Source organism: Arvicanthis niloticus, chromosome 23 (genome assembly GCF_011762505.2).
Source record: "Arvicanthis niloticus isolate mArvNil1 chromosome 23, mArvNil1.pat.X, whole genome shotgun sequence".
Lineage (NCBI taxonomy): Eukaryota > Metazoa > Chordata > Mammalia > Rodentia > Muridae > Arvicanthis > Arvicanthis niloticus.
In genome coordinates this window covers 28,829,976-28,849,171 of record NC_133430.1, presented here as the reverse complement: position 1 = coordinate 28,849,171, position 19,196 = coordinate 28,829,976, and the positions used below count along the sequence as shown (strand labels likewise).

Genomic DNA, 19,196 nt, shown 5'->3' with positions numbered 1-19,196 from the left:
AGAGGATACTGGGCCACATAGATTTCAGAAAAAGCACCTCCATCTCCAAAATCCTCCAGCAACCATGGAATCCAGCCTTTCCTGTATCCATATGAGGGAGGCTCCCTTTGAGACAAATCCAGAGAGGTCTGCAGTGAACTCTGAGATCCCTCCCTTTCTTCAGCTTCAAGTTGGTCCTGAGATAACTGAGTAAGCACAGGTAAAAAGCTACAGGAAATCAAAGCCAGAAGTTAATTATCACAATTAGCTACAATATTCCTTTTCTCAGCACATAGACTTTTTAATAATTTCTAGAAGCATTCAGTATTCTTATGTGTGGGAAGGAGAAATTACTCAGAGACAAACAGTAAAAACCCCTTGACTACGCCAAGGGCAAATACCTCCCCAGACATAAAAACTAACAGGAATGTTTTTACACAGCTGACAAGCTGCAGATTTCTGTGTTTCTATACTTTATACAGAAGCCAACCTCCAGCTCATGTTGTCCTAATAATCCATCCTAATTTTTGTTTAACAAGGTCTAATTAGGTAGTCCAGGCTATTATTAAACTTGAACTCTCTAGCCTCAGCCTCTAGAGTTTGGAAATTATAGAGGAATTTCACACTATGCTACTGTCATTTCTTATTGGCCTCTTTTTTCTTTTTCTGAAGACAGGGACTCACTGTGTAGATCCAGCTGCTTCCCATCTCTGGGGATTAAAGCTCTCCAGACCATGTGTATACCATCGTTCTGCGTCATGATTAACTATTCATTTACCAGACTGAGCAACCTCAGACTGAGGATAGGAACTGTGTTTCTTTTGTCCCTAACTGTCTCAGCCCTGTCTGGTAACAGGAGTTCCTCCAACATTTCCATGTGATTCACTCTGCATTCATGGTTTTATATCCTGGCAGTCTTCTTGCCTTTACTTTAACAAGTCATCTCAAATCCTTTGTCAAAAAATATTAAAGATTTACCAGGAATGTTTTGAAACTTACTTCTTAAGGGTCTCATTATTTAGCACAGGCTGACCTCAAACTCAGATATCTGCTTGTCTCTGCCTACCAAGAGCTAGGATTAAAGTCACACAGCAGTATACCCAGCCAGACTCAAATTTTTATTTAGTTTGTATATGAAGAGGTGTTTGTGTCTCTGTGTGTGTGTGTGTGTGTGTGTGTGTGTGTGTGTGTGTGATGGCACTGTCAGAAGTATGAAGACAACTGTGGAAATAAGTTCTCTCTTCCCACCACGTGGGTCCCACAGATGGAATTCCTCATCTTTGAACTTGGCAGCAAGTGCTTCTATCCACTAAGACATCCCTTGCTGGCCCTGTATTCCAAACTTTTAAGTTATACTCTAACAGCTTACCCCGGTGGTAGCATTTATTATATAAATGCATTGTCAATTGCTTTTTCTCGTGTAATCTTTCTCCTAAAGGACGTAAGCTTATGAGGATATTGAGTAAAAAGACATAGGAAGCTTACCTTACCATCTCACCAAATAACCAATAGAACACAGAACACCAGGTATGTGAAGGACTTTTCCCACACACCCAGCAAACAAGTGATACTCCAGAAGACTGTAACTAGGCACTTCCTAATTCAATTCAGTACCCAAAGACTGAAGACTCAATAGCACAGGACTGCCTCTACTTTCAGTACAAACTGGAGACTTGCTCACAAGTATTTTGGTTCCATTGACTAAAACTGGGGTCCTCACTGTTTTAAATATTAAATATTCTCTTCAGATTCACAGTACAGAGGCATGCTAAGATGGATTTTGGATGACCAGTTCCTTTAATAAAGGCAGCAGAAGCTGGAGCATGGTGGAGACCTTAATTCCACTTGGGAGGCAGACACAGGTGGATCTGTATGACCAGGCCAACCTGGTCTTCAGAGCACGTTCCAGGGCAGCCAGGTCTACACAGAGAAACAGTCTCACAAAAAAAAAAAAAAAAAAAAAAAAAAAAAAAAAAACCAAACAAACAAAAAACCAAACCAAAGCAAACAACAATAACAAAAAATACACACCTCAAAAATCAACAACAAAAAACTATGGGGAGAGCTTCCTGTGCTTAGCCTATTAGTGACAGCATAAGGTGTGGGTGATCTCTACAGATGCAGTCCCTGGGAACTAACACCTTCCTCGCATCTTTGGATTTTAGACGCATTTGCTAGGAGAGTTCATGAACCTGAAAAGCAAAGCAAAATGAAACAAAACAATCAAATAAACATAAAACCAATACTTTCATTGTTTCAATGTAGGCAGGCAATGACTAATTTCATTTTTTAGTTGCTTCTTCTGTTAAAGCAGTTGCAACTAGAAAGCCTGAGAAGGTTCAATACTCATATTACATTTTTTAATTCTTCAAATTCAGAGTAACATCTATTTGCCATCACTGATTAGGGACAAGTCCTCGAGGATAAACACCATTATGTGGTCTATGAAGAAACTGAGGACACTGAGGACAAGTCTTTACAGTTTGATGTGCACATTTTCTAGAAATACCAATTTGTTGTCTCAAACTATTACTATTTTCATGATGGAAAGAATGAGATTGTTTGGCTAATCATTCCTGTGTAAGCCCCGTAATTTGTCTGGTATGCAAACCTGCTGTGGCATTGGCATCATTAAGGGGTCTGGGCAATCTAGTATGAGTTCTTACATGTCCCATAAAAGGAACAGGACATGCTTTTAAATTAAGTTGTATTTATATAAATAACTGTAAGATTTGAGAATTAGCAATATCTAAAAAAGGTACAATTTTAAGCAATTGTAAGCCATGAGCTGTATATTTTGATTATCAATCTACAAATTAAAACCTTGATTGTTTTCAACATTATAGAAACAGTGGCTATGGTACATAATTCAATTATTTGTGAAATGGGGGAAACTCAAGAGAATAAACATGTGATCCAATTACATGTGTTTCCTTTTCATTAGATGAGCTGTTTCTAAATACAGTAAATGCATTCTCTATCAGCTGCATGCATAAGTTTATAGGAAATACAAAAGTGTGTATAGAAGCAAACTCTAACAGCTTGTCTTTTGGATAATGATTATCAAATTCGTCTAAAAATTTTGCACATGTAATAGACCAAATATCAGCATTCTGCAATAATCAATTTAATTGCTGTTAGAAATAAGGAATAAATATTTCATCAGGTTCTTTCCCAAAACACTTTTGTGATTTTATCCTACAATTCTGTATTAACATAGCAACCGTTTCATAATAGGGTGTTCAAACTTTATTTGGAGATGAAGAAAGATGAATCCACAGTAATGGTCCCTCTTGACTATTTTTAATTGTTCTGTTGTGAAACAGAACAATTGATCACAGTCTATATAATGTACCTGTTATTGGCTAGTAGCTTCTTCTACTTTCTGCAAAGCCATTTATTCCTCATCAGTTAATTGTCCAGGGGAAATAAGATTTGCATTCCTCATGAGAAATAACAGAGTTTTAAGTTCTCCCGTGGCAAGCTTAAGGTGACATCTTAGCCAATTAACATTTCCTAAAAGCTTTTGAAAATCATTTCAAGTAAGCAAACTAACTTTTCTTATTTGAATTTTCTGTGCCACAATTTGTTCAGGATATAACTGATGTCCCAAATATTGAAAAGGATATTGTCTTTAAATCTTTTCTTCCCCAAAATTTTAAAGTTCATTGGATCAGAGCAAAGGCTTGTAGTAAAACTCCTTCAGAGGGATCAGCTAGTAAAATATCCATGTAATGAATAATACATACTGAAGGATTCAAAGGCCTACCCTCTTTTATTGTAGCAGAGACACATTTTTTGACATAATATAGGGTTATTGGCCATTCCTTGAGGCAAAACTTTCCAATGACATTGCTTTGTGGGTTATTTAAAATTACAACCATCAAGATGCAAAGGAAATCTGTGATAATTTTATTCCTATTTTTGAAAAAGCAGCTGGAGTAGGTAAACCAGGTTGTAATGCCCCCATAAGTTCCCAGTTTCATTAACCTTTCATAAATCTTTAGTTTGAACTTTGTTATGGATTAATGGAATAGCCACTCCCTTGGTGGTGAGTGAGTATGTCATCTCCAGTGTCTATTAATCCTTCAAAACTCTTTCCTCCAATTGCTAATTTAAGGTTAGGTCTCTTATTAATAATAGACCGGACCCAGTACACATCAGAGGAACCAAAGCAGCCTTGTGCTCTCTCACTCTTCACAAACTTGGAGGGTAGCAGATACAAAGGAACTAAAATAAGTTGAGCAATTCTTTCATTTGTGGGTACAGTTATATGCCATGGGGAGAAGCAGCCATGATTTTTTTCTCCTGTACAGTCATTATCTGTAATTCCTAGGTAAACCTGTGGTCCTTCTATAATAATACTGCTTTGACCTAAAAGGAACCCCAGGTCCCTGGAGGCAAGGGCCCCAAAACTCCTGTTTGAATTCCCATTTCTGGGGTTAGCACTGTGTAGGTGGTGGAACTGAGGTCCAATTCTGCACTTTCTGGGCTTGCTCCCATAAGTTCAGGAATGAATTTCCCTGGCTAAGAAGCAGCTTCACGGCCCCAAAAGCTGCTTGCTGTGGATGTCTGGGGGCCTAAGGCGGACCCTCTGCCCATTTTTCTTCTTCTTCTTCTTCTTTTTTTTTTTTTTTTGGTTTTTCGAGCAGTGTTTCTCTGTGTAGTCCTGGCTGTCCTGGAACTCACTTTGTAGACCAGGCTGGCCTTAAACTCAGAAATCAGCCTGCCTCTGCCTCCCAAGTGCTGGGATTAAAGGCGTGCACCACCACAACCCGGCTGCCCATTTCTTGACAAGGGACGGCCCTGATTATCTGGTTTAGATCTCTATTCCCTGGCCCAATGATTACCCTTTCTGTACCAAGGACAAATTCCAGGAGAGTGCCCTCTACTTTTTGGACAGTCTTTCCTAAAATGACCTAGGCCCCCATACTTAAAACATTCTTTGTCACCTCGGCGCTGTGAAAACATAGGTTGTACTGTAGTCCCCTGTAGGGCAGCAGCCATAGCCAGATCCTGTTTGATGTTAGATAAACTCCCACTGAGATCTTCTTTCCAATCTTGGGGGTTAAATTCGCTTCTACCCCTGTATCCAATAAATCTTGTATAAAAGGGGCCACAGGCCTGTACTGTGCTACAGCTGATTTTAACTCTTTTATCACTCTTGCAACAGTCTCCACTTGCTTGATTGTTTTCTTAATATGAGTGAATTAAAAATCTTGAGCTTATGATCGAATTGTAAACTGTAGTTAATGGAACATTGACAATGTAACTATATTTTTTAAGTTTCTTTTGTAAAATTAGACCATAACCATAGTTTTGCAAAGCAAAACCCAGTTTTAAACAATCCATTCTCTTTAAAATCAATACCAAGAGCATTACTTTCACGTTACAAAGTTTGCCTGCCAGTTCTTACATATGAATGCATGACAGTGCAGCTTTTAATACCTCATTAAAGAGATATTGTTTTAAATCCTATCCTTTATAAGTCTAGTTTCTCAGATAAGAATTACATAAAATATTATCCCAATTTAGAGATCTCTTTAGAGACGTGTTTTCTAGGGTTGGCTCATGCCATGTGTTGTTATTTAGAAAGACTCCAAACCTGAGTTACCTGTTGTAAGCTAACTTTCTGTTACCAATGATACAATTTTTTAATCATACCCAATAACTTATAAGCCAATACCCTAAAACGAAGACATCCAGAACATAGTTATGCTTTTAATACCAGTCAGACAGAAAAATGAAGTGGCTATACACATCTTATATATTTAGACCAGACAAAATTTTCTTACTTTTTCTAGCTGTAATTTCAACAACAAAAAAGCACCTTGTCACTTGCTGAACCCCGTAAACACAATTACAGAGATTTTTCTAGAAAATACACATCAGCTTCCTTACCAAAGATGTGGAGAAGCTGCTGGCCCCTTTAAGAGCAGCTTGTGTAGCTAATCAGCCCCTAGCAGGGCTTCTCCAGCTGTGCTTGATGCCCAGCCACAGTGCAGGGGAACTTATCAGTTTCTGCTGTGCAAATTGAGACTGCCTTTTAAATAAGTTAAACCAAATCAAGGGGTGGATATCCAGCTGATAAGTTTTTTACCATTTTTCTTATTTCAACATGGAACACAGAACAACAGTCATTCAAACAACCAAACAAAAACACAGACTTCACATAAAACAATCAGTTTTGACAAACACGGACTGATTGTCATGCCAGAGACAGACAATAAGCAGAGAGGGAAGAGAACTAAAGGTCCCCAAAGGGACCCAGATATCCTAAGAGACCCAGAACCAGATCTAAGGATCTCTCCAGTAGGAGCCAGAGAGGAAGCAGGACATCTCCCGGTTTCCTCCTGTCTCTAGGAAAGCTCTGAGACAGCTTCTATCCATTTCCTTCTCTTTGGCTAAAGCGTCCCAGACAGGGGACAACTGCTTTTCTGAAACCCTTTCTCTCTCTCATACTGAAGGTCTAACTCTTCATCTCCTTCTTCTTTGGGGAATTCTGCCAGAGAAGGGAGAGGAGGTCCAGTTGCAGCTATGATAGTTGCTCCCCAGTGCCCTGCTTTATGCACTGCCCCAATTCCTCCTCAGTCTAACTGATTCTTTCATTTGTATATTTGCCATTCCTACTTCTGGGAACCAAGCACAATGTAAATCTACTTGAGCTAAGAATTTTTCTAACGTCTGTTTTTTAAACTCTGCACCTCCTGCCTGAAGCAGCTCTTTTAGGCTGAGGACAAGGGCCTGTTTTGAATTCCCCTGCCCCATCGCGCTGTCAGCCCTAGGTGAAGTCAGTGTCTGGCCAACACTTCTTCAGCCTAGCTAGTATCCTGTTTCGTTTTTCACTGCACTACAACAACAGCCTCCAAACATAAACTTTATAACTACCAGCGCTGGCATTAATGCTGTTCGTTGTTTACGGTGCAGGATACTGTTTTATTTTTTGTTTTCTGTGGGTTCCACCCAAGATAGTATTTCTCAGCAGATCCCCCGTTTTCAGGCATCTCCTTCGGGCACCACCTGTCACCATCCAGCAGCCCCGGGAGAACTGGGTTTACCTGAAAGTGGGGCTGGAATTGAAAAAAGGTGGGAGGGTGAGAGAAGAAGTTCAAGACAAAGTTCTGATCAAGGTTTCAAGTTAATGTTCAGCTCTGAGTTTATGAAGGGAAAAACCACAAACCCCATCCCTGCTTCAGCTAGAGTAGGTTGTAAAGCAAGGGCAGCAGAGGCTGCCAAACCAGCTAAGTTTCCATGGGAACCTGCAACTGCAGCCAAGGCAGAGGTCTCTGTCCAGGTGGATAAGACCTGTCATGGCAAATGTTCAAGGTCTGCTTAGCCTGCTCAAGGCTGAGAAGGGCCTGCTCAAGGCTGGGATGGCCACATGTGACAGCAGTGTGGTGGGTGGGTTGTGGGGGAGAACTAACTCCAGATGCATAATGACCCTACACTGAGTTGCATCAGATCTGCTCCTGTCTGTGTTTAGGGGACCACTAACATTTCCCTGGCACTACAATTTCACCTCATTGATGCTGGTCTTTTCTTAATCACTGCTAATTTCTTTGCTCTAGTTAACCATCAATTGTCCCAATCGTCTCCTTCTCCTCTTGAGTATAAAACCAGAGACACATGGCCAAAGCTGCCAACGTTCTGCAGCATGCTTGAGCTGGAACACGCGTCCTTGTTCTATACATTATCACCACTACTGATGTCAGCTCCTAGACTTCAATGTATGTGTTGACTCTAGAGCCCATCAACACTTCCAAGGCCTACGCTATGGCAAGGTTACTGTCAGCTGCTTCTGCAGGCAGAAAATTCAGGCTTTACCTGCCTGTGGGTCATTGAGACCCCTAACTGGCAACACCTGCAACACCCTCTTGCACTGCACATGTGGTCCGTTGTTCTGGGTGTCCTCTATTGGTTAAGTCTGTTTGTTCCAAGAACCAATGCTAGTGAGCTGATTAAAGCTCACCAAAGCTATGCTAGTGGGGCTTGCTCATATTACATCCACCCTTTACATAGAGTGTGATGTGTGTGTGTGTGTGTGTGTGTGTGTGTTTGTAACTGCCACAACACCTGTCTGAAGGTCAGAGAACCACCTGAGTGTCTGTTTTCTCTGTCTATCTGACACTGTACTCGTGAAGTCAAGCATGGCAGCAATAGCCTTTATCACTGTGTCTCCCAATCAGTTTTACAGATCTACTTTCACAATTGTGGTGTAGCAAAAGTGCTGTTCTCTATATGACCATAGGACATTGAGAGAACATCATGGTACAAGCACCCCAAATGATTGCCTCTGTGGAAAATGAGACTTGACTGTAAGAACAAGTATCCATCCTTTACTTTCAATCCTACATCCCAGGTTTTGGTCTATGTGTTTCTGATTTGCCACATTCATAATTTTGTCATTGTCCTCTGTAGCCTCTCTTGTCTCTCATTACCATAGAAACCCACTCTACATCAATAACTGTCGTTGTGTGTTTCGTTGGTTGTGGTGATTTGATCATGCTTGGTGCTGGCTGTGGTATTATTTGGAGGTGTGACCTTGTTAGAGGATGTGTGTTTTTATAGAGGTAGAGCCTTGAGGAAAAAAATGTATACACATATGTATATATAATACATATACATATATTTGAACTAAAACCTTGAAAGTGTGAGGCAACTGAAATTAAATATTTTCCTTTTTAAAGGTTGCCTTGGTTGTTGTACTGGCTGGTTTGTGTGTTAACTTGACACAGCTGGTGTGATCACAGAGAAAGGAGCTTCTCTTGAGGAAATGCCTCCATGAGATCCAGCTGTAAGGCATTTTCTCAATTAGTTATCAAGAAAGGAGGGCCCAGCCAATTGTGGGTGGTGCCATCCCTGGGCTGGTAGTCCTGGGTTTTATAAGAAAGCAAACTGAGCAAGCTGAGGGAAGCAATCCAGTAGGCAGAGGTCCTCCATGTTCTCTGCATCCATTCCTTCTACCAAGTTCCTACCCTGTGTGAATTCCTGTCCCGACTTTCTTTGGTGATGTGTAAGTATAAGCTGAATCAACCTTTTCCTCCCCTACTTGCTTTTGGTCATGATGCTTTGTGCAGGAATACAAACCCTGACTAAGACAGCAATGGTGTCTCTTCACAGGAATGGAAACCCTAAGACAGTTGGTTTTTAATTTTTGACACAGGGTTTCTTTGTGTAGCTTTGGCCTCACTGAGAGTGCCTGCAGCCCCAGGCTGAGGGGGACACAAAGGGATGCAGAGGCTCATTTATCCCTGCTGAGCAAAGCAGGCCAGTCTTGTGCAAGGCTTTCCAGGGGCTCCTATGCCTTGGGCTTTTCTTTTTCTCTTGGTACTCTCTCTTCTGAAACAAAGATTTTTTTTTTTTTTTCAAAAAAAACCCCAAGTGTTGGGAAGGTCCGAGAACTGACCAAAAATGTTTCCACTGACGAGCAGTGGAGTTGCTGGTTACTGAATGCGCAGCTACTCTGCAGTTTAACTTTGGACTTAGAATTAATTTTGTACATAGAACCACCTCTGGCTTCTGCTCTTGCTGCTGGCCCTCATGACCATAAGTAAAGTGCTCCTAGCCTTTAAGGGAAAGATGCAAAGTGGGAGATTTCCACAAAGTTATGACTCCTAAGTGCTCCAAGTGGAAAAACTTTCCATGTGAACTCAGCCAGAGAAGTCTAATTTTTAAAGAAGATGTGAAGGTATTTATTCATTTTAGGACCTTGGCTCACACTGTCAAACCCTCTTATATTTTTCCTGGCTTGTAACAGTATGAATCCTAAGAATATTTTGGTCATGGGAATTAAGGTTTATTGTCCTGCTTTGCCCTAGAGGTTGTATATATAGAATGAAATATATGGTTTTGATACCAGAAGATGGACAAGTAGACACACAGATGAAAATAGAGCAGGCAGGAGGGTCTCTGAGTTCCAAGACCAACCCAGTCGGTATAAGTAGTTTAAGGGCAGAAAGAAAGAAAAAACTCTGTCCTGTTAACCTTAACTGTCTGCTTAACACCTGGTAAAATGCTATCAGGTGTTGTTTGATGTGAGAGGCTCATGACCAACCACATCAGGCCAAACGGTTCCGTGTGAGGTTTGTTCAGGAGATAGGGCAAAGGTGATGGCAAGAGGAGGGGGAGAGAAGAGGTCAGGGGGCTCTGCCTATTTATATGGTTAGTGACTTAGCCTCCTGCAGGTAAAGAGAGGAGGTGAGCCAAGTGGATTCAGAGAATGATTGGCAGTTGCCTTGGCAACAATGTGGAGGTTGCCTAGATATGTTGTCACCTGGTTCAGAACCAGTCCTGATACCAACATCAGGCAAAAGAACTCCATAGATCAGATTGGCCTGTGGACATATCTGTGGGGGATTGCTTTTCTTGCTAAGATATGCAGGAAGATCCAAACCACTATGGGCAGCACCATTCCCTAGGCAGGTGGTTCTGAACAGAGTAAGAAAGCTAGATGAGCATTAGCCACTCTGCAACCCAGCAAGCAGTTTCAGATGCCTTGCCTGCCTGCTTGCCTCCGTCCTTCCTTTTCTGCAAGAAAGTAGGTCCCTCTTTTGATTGTGGGTTTTCTCTAGCTGCCTTGACAACCCACTGTGAGTTCCACTTACCATCTCCCTTTACTAAATAGTCTCGACAATCCTTGGAAATGCGAGCCTGAATAGAGAGAAAGATGGCTGAAATAGAAAAGGAGAAACAAGAGAAATGTGGAGAAATGGCCCAGAATGCCAGAGAAAGAAGAACTGGGATCAAAACCCATGTGGAAAAAGGTATGACAATTCATTCCCATTGTGGAATTTACTTTATGACAATGTATGCCATTTTAAAAGGTCTTTGTGCATGGAGCATGTAGAGATTAAAGCTATGCAACCCCACACCCAGCCATGTGTCTTTTATTGTTTGCTCAGTCAAAACTTGGTGGTTATTGTTGTTGTTGAGATAGGGCATATTTTACAGCTCTGGCTGTCTTAGACCAGGCTATTTAGAACAGGCTGACTTCAGACTGGCAGAGATTCACCTGCTGCCTTATTAGTGCTAGGATTAAAGCTGTGCAACACCACACCCACCTAATGAATTCCTTGATTTAATCTTAGTCTCTAAGAACTCAAATGTGTGTGGAGAAGTTTAAAATGGTTATTTTATATAAATGTTGCCGTTGTGGTTTTTAATTAGCTGTAAAAACGAGCTATTCATTGCTCAGCACTCAGATTCAGCTTTGGATAGGCAGACCTTTATATTTGGTGTCATTCATTTTCCCACAGGGTATGGACAGTGGATTTGCAGGTGGAGAAGATGAAATTTACAATGTTTATGATCAGGCCTGGAGGGGTGGCAAAGACATGGCTCAGAGTATCTACAAGCCCAGTAAAAATCTGGACAAGGACATGTATGGTGATGACCTGGAAACCAGGATAAAGACCAACAGGTACCAATGCAGACAGTTGATGGTTGGTCCTGTTACACCAGTAAAATAGAAGTAATTCATGACCTCTTTTCCTTTTACCCCAGATTTGTTCCTGATAAGGAGTTTTCTGGTTCAGACCCTAGACAGAGGGGCCGAGAAGGACCAGTTCAGTTTGAAGAAGATCCTTTTGGTTTGGACAAGTGTTTTGGAAGAAGCGTCTCTTCTTGCCTCACTTCTTTCCTCTGTTACTGCCCAGCTTATGTAGCAGTCTGAGAACTGTCACTTCATGTTTTCTGGAACTTGGCCCAGCAGTCCCACCAATTACAGGACATGGAGTTTTGTCAAAGTGTGTGGCTGTGGTGGGTGCCTTCAGAACTGCTGCATAGGAAACAGCCCTTGCAAAGGGGAAGGTGGCTTCTTCTCTTTGTATAGTTTCTTATTTATATAGTTGTTGAGCTTCGTGGACCAGGAGTTTTGTTTTGGGGACAAACCCTAGAATAGAGAATTTTAGTCAGCTTTGGTTGTCACCAAAACAACCTCCAGCATAAACCATAAGTTAAACCAGGTCTTATCATTGTAAGTCTAGACAGTCCTCTAAATTTCAAAAGGCATCTCTAGTCTTTGGTCTCCTCTTCTTCAGGATCCAGTTCCTTGGTGACGATATTTTAGTGGGTTTTTAAGGACTTTGATGACATTTCATTTCTCAAAAAATGTGTTGAAACCCATAGGATCATCCTCAAGATGAACTGGGTCTTCTGAGATGCCCTGTTTCCATGAGAATCAGAAAATGCCTGATCAGGGAACAAATCAAGGGGAAAAGAAGAGGTGAACTACTTCTTTGCTGGTGTAAACAGGACCAAACCTCAACTGTCTGCATTGGTGTCTGTTAGGCTTTATCCTGGTTTTGACGTCATCACAATACATGCCCTTGTCCAGATACTGTATGCTATAAAATTCCCAACCCCATACAAGCTCAGTGCACAGAGACCTTCTAAAATGACATATACATTGTCATAAAGCAAATTCCACAATGGGAATTGTCATACTTTTTGCCACACTGGTTTTGATCCCAGCATTCCTATCTCTAGCTTCTTGTTGAGACATCTTTCCTTCTATTTGGGCTCCCATTTCCACTGCTTCTCGAGCCTGTTTAGAAGAGTAAGACGTTAAGTCGAACTCACAATGGTATACATATTTGCAGCTATCTTCAAACCATATTATCTTGTGCTTTAATTGATAGTGACATTCTCAGTCTGTAGAGGTAACATTTCTCACCATCATTGATTGTCCAGAACCTACAATACATTCCTTCAATTTTAGTGACACTTTTCATTGATTTTTTTTTTTTGAATTCAGGGTTGTTTTTTTTTTTAATTTCATACAATTGAGTTTGACCATATTCACTCTCCTCCACCTCCTTCCAGATCCACCCACCTTCCCTACACACCCAACTTTGTGTCTTCTTTCTCTTATTTGGGGATTTTGTTTAGTTTTGGTGTTTGAAGGTAGGTTCTCTGTATCCCTGGCTGTCCTGGAATTTCCCATTGTGGAATTTACTTTATGACAATGTATGTGTCATTTTAGAAGGTCTCTGTGCACTGAGCATGTATGGGGGAGGGTACTTTACAGCATACTAATCTAGGCAAGGGCATGTATTGATGACGTCAAAACCAGGTTACAGAGTAACAGATACCAATGCAGACAGTTGATGTTTGGTCCTGTTTACACCAGCAAAATAGTTCACCTTTTCTCCTTTTCCCTTGACTTGTTCCCTGATAAGGCATTTTCTGATTCTCATGGAAACAGGGCATCTCAGAAGATCCAGTTCATCTTGATAATCCTATGGGTTTCAAAACATTTTTTGAGAAAATGAAATATAGAATTCTTTAAAAACCCACTGAAACCATTGTCACCAAGAAACTGGACAGTGAAGAATAGACCAAAGACTAGAGATGCCTTTTAAAATTTAGAGGTCTGTTTCAACGTAGAATCCTATATTTATATATGTATATATGTATATTATATATTTTAAGATATTTAAGGTATTTTAAAATATTTTAATAAACATAGTATTTTAATGAAGATTACGTGTATGGGGGAGGGTATTTTATGCATACAAAAGCTGGACAATACATGTCATATGTTTTAATAAAGATAGTATTTTAATGAAGATTACTTTTGCCTATCATGTGGTATTATCTATATCACAAAACACTGTCATATGAAAATCAGCACATAGCTCTGAAGCACACAGACTGTATGTAAGGAGTATCTTTCTACTCACACAGACCCCAGGTGGGAAGTGGAGACACTAGGCTGTCCCTTGCTGTCCACCCTTGGGAGGTAAATAGGAACACATGGTCAAAGATGACGGGGAAAGGTGGAAGCTCCACAACTTCCTTTAGACACATAGGCACGTCCCTAGTCCACAGCCCGGCTCCTCCTACAAAGTCAGTATAGTGCACTTCTCAAAGGGAGAAGAGAGGTAACATCTGAATAAAAAATGCAGACCTAAAGAAAAAGAGCAGATGATCAACCTCTTAAGGCTGTTTCATGGAGAAATCTGGAATCTTCCTAGGATGCAGGTCTACAGCCCAGTGCATGATATGACACCAGCACCTGCTGGTAGAAGCCAGGATCTCCCTACAGTCATGCTACACACTCGTCACAGAGTGAGAGCAGACAGCCAACAATGAGGCTACGTGGTAAACTGTAACCCCCAAAAACCAGTGCAAAATCAACTTCTGTGACTCAAAAACTAAACCAGGCCAAAGCTTTGGTGGTATATGCTGGAAGTTGGTGACAACCAAAGCTGACTAAGATTCTCTACTGTAGGGTTTGTCCCCAAAACAAAACTCTTGGTCCACGAAACTCAACAACTGTATAAATAGAAACTCAACAACTGTATAAATAAACTGTACAAAGAGAAGAAGCCACAATCCCCTTTGCAAGGGCTGTTTCCTATGCAGCAGTTCTGCAGGCACCCACCACAGCCACACACTTTGACAAAACTCCATGTCCTGTAATTGGTGGGACTGCTGGGCCAAGTTCCAGAAAACATGAAGTGACAGTTCTCAGACTGCAACAAGAGCTGGGCAGCAACAGAGGAAAGACCTGAGGCAAGAAGAGGTGCTAGAGTCACCCCCACTGCCTCCGGAGAAACCATTTCTAATAGAGGCTCCTTCTCAGCTGCCAGCTGTCAGACACCATTTCCTCCTCATCTTCATCTTCCTTCCTGTCAAGTTCAAGTGTCTGAAGATTCATGAAGCAAAACATATTCTCTGCTACTAAGCCCAAACTTAAGTGCATCATCTTTCAGTTCATAATATCTCTGTGACTCAATACACTTGTTCAAAAATGTTCCCTTGCCTGAGCCGAGGTCAATGACTTAGGGCTTCACCCTCTGCCCAACTGAGCCAGCAGCACGGGTGTGCTCCACAAGCCGGTACTGGAAGACTGCATGTTGCTGTGAGCAAGAGGGATGGTGATGGGAATGTCTGCCATGTGTGGATGTCTATCCAGAAGGTCCTCACTCTGCTGATGGGTGGAGATGACTCAAAGGACCTCATTGGTTTTAAAAGGGTAGAGATGCCCCATCGTTTTGTGAGGATTCTGGATTCTAGGGGCTCCCTGTTTTTGATAACCACACCCCAAAGTTATTAGTGCCCTCGAGAAGTGCCCCAGAAAGTTCCAAGCTTGGTTTTTCTTTAAGGGGCTCCTCTTCTCTTACCAGCAGGGCGAGGGATCACCTCCTTAGCCTCACCTCCAGCTCCTTCATTCTGCTGGCCGTGCTCCCTGCACCTGGCTTTATGAAAGTCCCTCTCTTCTTCCTGGGCCTGCAGGTCTGACTGTCTCAATCTGGACCCTGCCCACTGACAGGCCTCTCATTAGAGCTCTCCCTTTGGCGGCAATGACCCCGGTGCTGGTCTCGCCCACTATTCTGAGCTCTCCTGTGATTCTGTTCTGATGGCTCCCGGTGCTGTTGGTCCTCTCGTCCTCTCTGTGGATGGTCCTCATGTTCCTGTTTCATTTTAACTGTGGAGCAGTGAGGACTCCAGCTTCTCTTAGTCCCAGGAGACTTGCTTCTTCTCCAGGAGGACTTACTTTTCTTTTTGGCTGGGGACCTGCTTGCTTCCTGGGCTCCATTCCTGGGGTGACAGGCATGGCCAGGCTTGGCAGCAGGCTAGGATGGGTGAGCAGCTGGAGTGTCAGGCCCGCAGGTACGGGAGGGATTCCAGGTTCAGATGGTCCTGAGTCACTACCATGGTCCCCAAATCTTGGCCTGACCAGAGTGTCTCAGCAGGCCACTTAGATCCTGATTCATTTGCTTATTCCCTCCCCCTCCCCTGCCTTCATCCTGAGGCCATACTGAGAGTCACTTGAATGGTCCATTGACCTTTTTTTTTTTTTTTTAATTCAATCTTTATTACTTTTTTGGGAACTCTAGTTGCCAATTAAAATGCTTAGGCCTTTTGAGAGTACTAATGAGAACACCCACCACAGGAGGCCTGCAGGACTAGAGCTGAATCTCAGCTTCTGCAACAGAGAGTCAATCTGTTCCTAAGACAAATACCAACTTCCATCTGAGGTTGTCAGCTCCTCATAAACACCAATGCATTCACTGCTGATGCTCTTCAGCTTACACCAGAAGCCGCATTGCAATGCATCTTCATTCTGGTCAGAAAAACAACCCAAAGGGACCTGATCTAGTACAGCATCCTCAGCCAACCAGGGACCTAATTCCAAATGGAGAGGACAGAAAGTACTCTCTAGTGCATGTTCCCAGTCATGATTCACATACTCAACACCTTGATGCACTCTGGGGTTCAGTCCACACCAGCATCATACATGTCTTCTGAATATACACGTACTCCACAAGTCACACAGTGTGAAGTACTTTACCTCATCCCCAGACTGAAACATTACTTTAAAGGGATCTTAGGAGGTTTATTCTTTCTAAGTATGTGTATGAACAGGAGCAGGGCAGTGAGGAGGGAACATAGTGGGCTCACTATAGGTCAGAGGTAAGCAGATAAAGGATCACCAATTTCCTGAAAGACACTAGACACAACAGGTGCAGCTAAGTCCTAAGTGCCCATTCTTATCTCTCCTTATAACTCGTGAAAATTAGAAAAGCCAGTTTAGTATCTGTCTGTGACACCTGTAGAACTACCAAACCTGACAAGAGACTGACAAAAGGCTGTGAACTATAAAGGCCTCATATTCTTTTGTTTGTTTGTTTGTTTTTGTTTTGTTTTGTTTTTCCAGACAGGGTTTCTCTGTATAGTCTTGGCTATCCTGGAACTCCCTCTGTAGAGCAGGCTGGCCTCGAACTCAGAAATCCACCTGCCTCTGCCTCCCAAGTGCTGGGATTAAAGGCGTGCACCACCACTGCCCAGCAAGGCCTCATATTCTTAAAGATTTTTTTATTTTTATTGATATGAGTGCACTGCAGCTGTCTTCACACACACACTAGATGAGTGCATCAGATCCCATTACAGATGGTTGTAATGTAATGTGGTTGCTGGGAATTGAATTCAGGACCTCTGGAAGAGCAGTCAGTGCTCTTACCTGCTGAGCCATCTCTCCAGCCCTTAAAAGCCTCATTCACATGGTACAGATATATAAAAATACACTGATGAATTTCTGAAGGTGACATGCTTCTTCCAAACTCTCTGTCTCAGTTGCTCTATTGTTGCCCCTCCTGGCGCACAGTGTGATGAAGGACATCAAGAGTCCACAAGGAGGGTGTCAGAAATCCTCTGGGGACAGGAATCTCCCGGCATTGCAGACATTTCTCCAAGAACTGCTTCAGACATAGGAAAGATCCCGTCTGTCCTGAGCTGGTGATGCTTCAGTTCTGGGCAAGTAGTTCTCTTGGATGGGAAGTATCAGCTTCCAGAACTGGACCTGGTGCTGCTTCATGAGTGCATTCCCACACACCTCTGAGAAGTCAGACGGGAGAGCAGCTGTCACATCTGAGAGACGTTCCATGTTTAAGATCAGTGCCAACCAGCGCCAGCCATGATTGAAGCCGTGAGCATGAGCTCCCCCAGGTTTCCACATGGCCACTGGAGTTGGATGATGGTGGCATACAGACACGTCATCCCAGACCTTCGTTTTAGAAAGGTGTCCTGTTGCCCAGCCTTGGAATGTGTCCCTTGGTAGCCAAGCATCCATTGATAACCCTCCAAAGCCATCCCTTCCTTGAAAGCTGGGAAAAAGGGAACAGAGTAAGGACACTTCTTGTGGAGATGAGCAAGAATGAGGTCTCCCACTTTGGGGTGGAGCATCCAGATACCAGATGCCACCACTGCAATGGGGAATGCTGCTTCATGGTGAAAGGCCACTTTCTCCTCCCCTTGTTTCACAAATTCCTCTCCCAGTTTGTACTGGACAAAGTCCAGCCCTTGAGGGTATAGAGTGACAGACAGGGAACGCCCACCTGATTGGACAGGCTGTCTAGAGAGCAGGCTATGGATCTTGTCAAAGATCTCCTTCAGCTTTGAACCTGCGATAGTGGAGATCTGGCTCACTGGGACGGTGGCTGCCTTCTGCAAGTCTATCTTTATCGTTTTGGTCTGATTGTCCCTGTTGCTGGTCAGGTCCTCAAAGGCCAACACACATTCGACAGCAGCATCCTGAAGTTGCTGCTAGCACTGCATCATACTATCTTGTACCTTTTTTACCTGCAGGTCTTCATTCTGCATCCCTGCTGGGCTTAGACTGTGTACAGAAGTCTGGGCTGGATCCGATGGCCCCTGCTGCACCTTTGACTCCTGCAGCTTGACCTCATCCTTCTTCACTTCAGAGGCTCTGGTGATCTCCTGCTCCAAATTTGAGAGGAGGGTCTGCATTTCCTGCAGGGCCCGCTCAGCCTCAGCTTGGCTCTGTACTGTGGGATAGCCACTCTCCAAGGTGATGTGAATGATTCCGGAAATGAGACTACACAATTGGTTGCCCCGGGTCTGGAAGGCAGGCAGGTCCACATTCAGCAGGTCTTTGTGCTGACTCCTCTTGCAGGGTGCACAGAAGGACGTGGCCTTTCTCCTTCCAAAGCTGCTCCTGCTCTGCCTGCTTCCCAGGCTGCTGCTGCTGCTGCTCTGCCTCTCAAAGCTTTAGGTTGAGAAGCTTGGCTCTGTGGTGATGCTCAGTTTTCAGCTTCTCCTGCTGGCCCAGGGCTTCTCTGGTCCTCTTCTCCATCACTTCCTCTAAGTCCTGGGACTCCTCATGTATCTTCAGCCCTTTTACCTTGTCAAACCTCTTTAGCTGTTTGGATGCCATCACTGAGGGGGCTCTCACCTTCCTTTCTTGCTCCTCCTGCCACTGCCTCAGGCCATCTGTTCCTCTCATTCTGTGCACCAATTCGTACATTCAGATGCAACCTTCCACTTTGATTGCTGGAGAGGACTAAAGTGCAAGAACATCTGTGAAAGGGGACTCATGTGTGCTCTGCGTTCCGTTGGCTGTTGAGGGTGAGGGGCTTGTGGGGTTCTTCTGTCAGGAGACTTAGTAGTGAAGATTGGTTCATGCCTGAGGCAGATCCAGAGGATGGTGAGTTATCTGAGGAAGGAGCATTCTCTTGGGTGTGGCCTGAGGTGTTGGGTAGGATGTAATCTACCACCCAGGCAGAGTGAGAAGATAGTTTGGGAAGAGACCTGTATTCTTCCAAAACATTCTCCTAGCACAGCATCCACTCATGGTCATAATGCAAGCATCCTTTGCTGGAGTTGCAAATTGCCCTCAGGATTTCTCAGCAGCGATCATTGGACCGCACTGACCTTTTAACGAATAACATTTTAAATAAGTTTTCCTTCGA

The 19,196-nt window shown here is 43.0% G+C and overlaps 1 protein-coding gene and 3 pseudogenes across 1 annotated transcript in view; all 4 read right to left on the bottom strand.

Annotated features, from left to right (window-relative positions):
- Positions 1 to 11,193: 11,193 nt before the first annotated feature.
- Positions 11,194 to 19,196, bottom strand: part of LOC143436913 (mRNA export factor GLE1-like) — a 32,961-nt gene continuing 24,958 nt past the window's right edge. The window contains exon 3 of the mRNA XM_076921551.1: positions 11,194 to 11,869. The gene's annotated coding sequence lies outside the window, so the exon portion shown is untranslated. The remainder of the gene's footprint in view (positions 11,870 to 19,196) is intronic.
- The window catches only part of LOC143436580 (SNW domain-containing protein 1-like), a 43,620-nt pseudogene continuing 36,466 nt past the window's right edge, over positions 12,043 to 19,196 (bottom strand).
- On the bottom strand, positions 14,546 to 16,050 carry LOC143437142 (smad nuclear-interacting protein 1 pseudogene; annotated as a pseudogene).
- LOC143437141 (mRNA export factor GLE1 pseudogene) lies at positions 16,158 to 19,175 on the bottom strand (annotated as a pseudogene).